This window comes from Idiotropiscis lumnitzeri, chromosome 17 (genome assembly GCF_059441095.1).
Source record: "Idiotropiscis lumnitzeri isolate Australia: NSW breed Sydney's pygmy pipehorse chromosome 17, RoL_Ilum_1.0, whole genome shotgun sequence".
NCBI lineage: Eukaryota > Metazoa > Chordata > Actinopteri > Syngnathiformes > Syngnathidae > Idiotropiscis > Idiotropiscis lumnitzeri.
The window spans coordinates 2,565,770-2,572,166 of NC_142407.1; positions in this window are offsets into that span (position 1 = coordinate 2,565,770).

Here is a 6,397-nt window from a genome sequence, read left to right on the forward strand (position 1 = left end):
AGCAGCATCGCAGGTGACAAGATGAGAGGATTTTCTGGGTCTGACGATACTGGCAACAAGGGGCGTGCATTCATGATGGCCATTACTTCTGCAAGAAATGTAGTTAGGATTTCATGAGTCAGTTGCACATGACCAGCCTGCATGAGCATGTTGTCAAGTATCCGGCGAGCCACTCCGATCATCCGTTCCCACGCTCCTCCCATATGGGACGAATGTGGTGGGTTAAATAACCACTTGCACCTTTGGTCTTGCAGATAATTTTGTATCTTTTCTTCCTCCGATGTTGTTGTCATTTCCTTGTGAGCACCAACAAAGTTCGTGCTGCAATCGGAACGTAACAGCTTTGCGGGTCCTCGCAGAGCAAAGAAGCGCCTCAATGCATTGATAAAACTTGAAGAGCTTATTTCCTCCACGACTTCAATATGGACTGCCCTTGTACATAAACATGTGAAGAGTACTGCCCATCTTTTACTATTCGCTTGCCCCCCTCTTGTTATTCTTGCAGTTACCTCCCATGGGCCAAACATGTCCACTCCCACATAGGAGAAAGGGGGTTCCATTTTGAGTCTGTCAGCGGGCAAATCGCTCATTATTTGTTCCTCGAATTTCCCTCTCAATCTTTTGCATGTCACACATTTACTAATGACTTTACCAATACATCGTTTTCCTCCGATGATCCAGAAGCCACCTTCTCGAACAGCGCCTTCGGTGAAATGCCTGCCTTGATGGTTCACCTTCTCCTGGTGATGGCGCACTAGGAGGATAGTGCAGTGGTGTCTGCCTGGCAAAATTATGGGGTTCGTTTCTTTAACTCCCAGCTCTGCAGGCGAAATTCGACCACCAACTCTTAATAGCTTATCTTTGCCAATGAGGGGGTTCAGCTTCAGGAGTGGACTGTTTTTAGAAAGATTCCGTTTCTCAGAGATGCATTGCATTTCGTCTGCATATGTTTCAAGCTGTAGATTTCTAATGATTACAGTCTCTGCTTGTTCTAACAGTTCAGGGGAGATAGCGGTTTTACAGATGTGCCATCCAGAGCACTTTGTGGCGGTTGTAGGCTGAGAGAAGCATCGGGCAATCTGAATAAGGCGTGACACGGCTCTCTTAAGTGACTTTCATGTGGAGAAACGCTCCAGACAATTTGAACTCAGTGCAACTTTAGTGATGCTTGTGCAAAGTGTCTGTACCTCTGTGCGGACCTCTGTGTCATTGTCGGGGTCCAGCAAGTCAAATCCTTGTTGCTCCAACTGGATCTCGGGAGAACGCTGAAGAAAGGATGGGCCCGTGAACCACATTGTGTTTTTTAGTGCAGCAGCTGGAACTGATCGTGAACCATAATCAGCAGGATTGTGGTCTGTCGCGACATAATGCCATTGTTCAGGAGTGGTTGACTCTCTGATGCGGCGGACACGGTTGTTTACATACACATAAAAGCGCCTGGACTGGTTGTGGATATAACCAAGGACAACTTTACTATCTGTGTAGAAACTGATTTTGTCTATTGAGTGATCAATTTCATCACATATCACTTCTGCCATTTCAACTGCCATTACTGCGGCACAGAGTTCAAGCCTAGGCACAGTTAGCTCTGGCTGTGGGGCAAGTCGTGCTTTCCCTAGGACAAATCCAACCTCTGTCGTGCCATCAGGAGCTATAACTTTGAGGTATGAGACTGCACATATTGCTTTCAATAGACGCATCTGAAAACAAGCATAATTCCATGCGTTCAGCTTCGGATAGTGACATCTTGGTGTATGGACGGGGAACATGGACCTCATTGAGACATTGCAGGGACTGTTGCCAAGTCACCCATCTTCCCTTCATGTCCTCTGGTAGTGGCAAGTCCCACTCTGTGGTTTGAAGAGACAGTTCTCTTAGAAGGAGGCGTCCTTGAATAATCACTGGTGCCAAAAACCCAAGCGGGTCAAATACACTGTTGACAGTTGAGAGGACTCCTCTGCGTGTGTATGGTTTCTCAATGTCAGGTACGTGGAATGTGAAATAGTCTTCCATTATGTTCCACTTCACACCAAGGCTGCGTTGATCTGGGAGATCATCCTTAAACAGATCAAGATCCTGAAGATCTTTAGCACGATCTTCAGCTGCGAATGCGTCCATCACTGTGACTTTGTTTGATGCTATTTTCAGGAGGCGGAGATTCGAATCTGCCAGCATTGACTGTGTTCGATTTAGAAGGTCAATTGCTTCGTGTTCAGAGGGGACAGATTTTAGAGCATCATCCACGTAAAAGTCACGTTCGATGAATTGACGTACATCATTCCCATATTTGGCTTCTCCTTGTTGGGCAGCTCTCCTCAGACCGTAAGTTGCCACAGCAGGTGAGGGGCTGTTACCAAACACATGGACTCGCATTCTGTAGTCAACAAGTTCATTCTGTGGATTGTTGTCTTTGTACCAAACAAATCTGAGTACATCTCTGCAGTCCTTGCGCACCAGGAAGCAATAAAACATCTGCTGGATGTCGGCAGTAATTGCAACTGGATGCTTCCTGAACCTCACAAGCACACCTAACAAGCTATTGTGCAAGTTAGGTCCTGAGAGGAGTACAGCGTTGAGTGACGTGCCTCCGAACTGTGCACTCGAGTCAAATACCACCCGGATTTGTGACGGCTTTTGTGGATGGTAAACTCCAAAATTAGGAAGTACCAATATTCTTTGCCATTCCGAACTGGAGGAGCGAGCTCTGCATGTCCATTGTCCAACATTTTCTGCATAAAGTCCATAAAATGAGCCTTCATCTCAGGGTTTTTGTTAAGAGTGCGTTCAAGTGAGCGCAGTCGGCTGATTGCATAGCGCCAATTGTTGGGCAACAGTGCCCTCGGCTGGCGAAAGGGTAGCGGCGCAACCCAACTTTGGGTCTCATCCTGAAAACATTCATTGTCCATCATTTCAAGGAAAAGCAGGTCTTCCATTGATGGTGCAAGCTTGTTGTCACTTTTGGTTGAACAAAATACATTGTTTCCTATTATCTTGTTTTGTGCGTTGCTTTTCACATTTGTAGCACAAGTAATTGACATTTGTCCCCTTGAAAGTTGTGCATCTGCCTTGACAGTAAACTGATTTTCACATGGGAGGAAATGGGTGGGCCTACCATTTTGTAGAACGTGAGTCTTGAGCGTGGTAACTTGGAGAGGTTTGTGAGTAGTGCCCAGGCATACATCTCCAACTATCACCCACCCCAAGTCCAGTCTCTGAGCATATGGTGCATCGTGAGGGCCATTGATTTGTCTACGTACTTTATGAACCCTCAGTATGTCCCGTCCAAGCAATAGCAGAATCTCAGCATCGCTGTCTAAGGGCGGCAACTTGTAAGCAATGCTTTCAAGATGGCGATGACCGTTTGCTGCAACTGGAGTGGGGATTTCATCTCTTTTGTTTGGTATCATATTGCACTCAATTAAGGTGGGTAAGGGTAGAGCAAGAGCACCATCTATGGACTCAATTATGTAACCAGATGCTCTTCTTCCAGTGGCAAGACCTGTACCACTACATGTTTGAAGGGTGTAAGGCACTGCATTACCTTGGACCTTAAACATATAAAAAAACTCAGAGCGTGCCAGTGATACGTTACTTTGGTCATCCAGCATAGCGTACATTCTTTTGCTCATGCTAGAGTCATTGGCAGGATAGACGTTGACGAGACATATCAAGATTTACCGGTGAATCCCTTCCCACACACCTCAGTACAACTTGAAATGACCGTTTCCTCTTGTCCTTCTTGACTCTCCCCGCCTTGATCTGCTGGAGGTTGGCGGAATTCAGGAGGATGAGGTGCATCTGAGTGCAAGTCGGTTGGGTGCTTATCACTATGGCATTCCGAACACTTGACTTCCGCTTCACAATTACGAGCCACATGTTTGTTGGATGAACAGCACTTGAAACAGATTCTGTATTGCTTCAGTATACTCTTGCGTTCCTGAATAGGTTTTGCTCTGAAGCTTCTGCATTGTTGTAGGGCGTGTGGTTTATTATGCAAAGGGCAGTGTTTGTCCGGGCCTTCTTTAGGTGAAGCAGTAACATCCGTTTTGTGCACTGACACTGTTCTGCGATTGTAACTTTGATTCTCCACATACTTGTCTTTTTTAACATCACTGGTGACCAGCGTCGGCGAATTGAAACTCGGGTCGTTGCGTGCCCTTGCTTGTGTTTCAATAAAATCCAGAAAGAATGTGAATGGGGGGAAAGTCACCTTGTTTTGTAGCTTGTAACGTGAACCATCCATCATCCACTTGTCCTGTAGCCAAAATGGAAGCTTATTCACAATCGGAGCTATCCCTCTTGCAGTGTCGAGGTAAGCAAGTCCGTGCAAATATCCCTCTTCCTTTGCAGAATTGCTCTCCAACAGCAAATCGCTCAGTTCTCTTAGTTTACGGCCATCTTTATGTCCTATTTTGGGAAATTGGTCAAGCTTTGCAAAGAGAGCGCCTTCTATAGCTTCTGAAGACCCGAAGTCTTGTTCTAATCTCTCCCATATAAGATCTACAGCCGCAATTGGTTTGTTTATGTTTACTGCTTTAATTCGTTGAGCATGTTTGCTGGACTCGGGCCCGAGTGACTTTATCATGAGATCAATTTCTTCTGTTACCTTAAGATCAAGTGTGCTAATTACATTGAGAAACGATGATTTCCAAGACAGATAGTTTTCTGGTCTGTCGTCGAACTTGCTGAGTTCTGATGTTAGTAGTTGGCTCTTCACTAAATATTTTACAATCTCATTAGTGTCACTAGTATGCGCAGCGGGGTAATACTGAGAATTACCACAAGAGGGCAGTATAAGACCAGGAGAAACATAATTCTTGCGTTGAGGGTAATTTGTTGAATGTGGCTGCTCTCCCTCTCTTACAAAGGAAGATTTGGGGTTATCACGACCATCTTCTGAGGTTCGACGGTTCTGATGGTCCCTTGATGATGTGAGCAGAACACGTGGCACTCGGGAATCTCCTGGATGAACTGAATGTGTGTCCTCCCCCTGATTGTCATTTTTTGACAAGTCTTTGGCTGGTTCATTGGGTTGACTATGTCTATGTACATATTCTTCCATATGTTCAAGTGTGCTTTGCATTTCCAGAGGTGGGAGTCCTGATCCCTGACTACCAGGAGTGTTGAACCCAGCAGCAGCAGACTCCAAAACTGCAGCCTCGATTGCTGCAGCTTCAGCTTCACCTTCTTTTGCTAACAGGTCGAGTTCTGCTTCTAATTTGGCCTTTTCAACTTTTAGTTGTAGTTCTTTCTTTGCAAATTCAGCCTTTTTGTGGACAGCCTCTGCTTTGGCACGTGCAGTAGCGGCTGCTAACATCACACTTGAGGCGGAGGAGCGGCTTGATTTCTTTGAAGCGGAAGATCTCACTTCGATATCCATTTTTGTTGTTGGTATGACGTGTCTTTACTCTCCCTCGACGATACTGCGTGTGCCGTGCTGGTCAGGATACAGCGTATGACGTGCAGCATAAATGAGGAGTTCGTCCACTGGATTCCCTTTTCACTCTACTGGCCTCACAGAACCTTTCTGCTAACCAGTTAGTTAAACACCTCCACACAATCAGTCACTGACGCCAGGATGGATTTAGACCTTCTCTTTATATGGCAGGTGTGAAACTGTAACAAATACATCACAACAATAAATAAAATGGCGGCACGGTCGGCAATGGAAATAGTTCACATCCTAATTTGCGATTTACAAACTCTACTAATTAGCATCAATCAATGGTTAAATATTTGGAAAGCACTTACAGGGAATGCCGTTTTATGGACTTAAGCATCAGACACAACCTAACTGCTACTTGGCTTCGTGTATAACAGACTTTGTGAGAGCTGGAAGCGCTTGTTCTCGCGCTGACTTTTGACACTCTCTTAAAGGGACAGTGCACCACCAAACTGGGACTTAAAGGGGAATGGCATACAACAGTCTCTTAACTATAAACAATTGAAAAAAATAATAACGGCCAAAACAGTTCTGCTTTCTGAAATGGAAATTTTCTCAAGAAATATCTATCCTGCTTTGCCACTTGAAATTTCTGACAAAATGACAAAACTCATCAATACTATAAACTTAAACAAATGCTAGTATATTAGAAGAGCTGACGTGGTCAAGAGTATTGAAGAAAGTGGTGTAACTGCTTTTGATTTTTCAGTTATGAATGGCTAATCTGATAGAGCTGTAGTAAAGGCTTAGTTTTCTCTTTAATTTAGTTCCTGTGAGATCACGCTCGCACATTGTTCTCTTGCAGTGTTGGATGCATTTTCTTCTTTCCAGATTAAGTCAGATGCAACCTTTAAAGTCCAGCTCAATATTAGCCTAATAGCAAATTAATCATTATTTCTTACCTCATTGATACTGATTTAAGCCTTAAATTGATGAAAGAAACATGAGTAAATT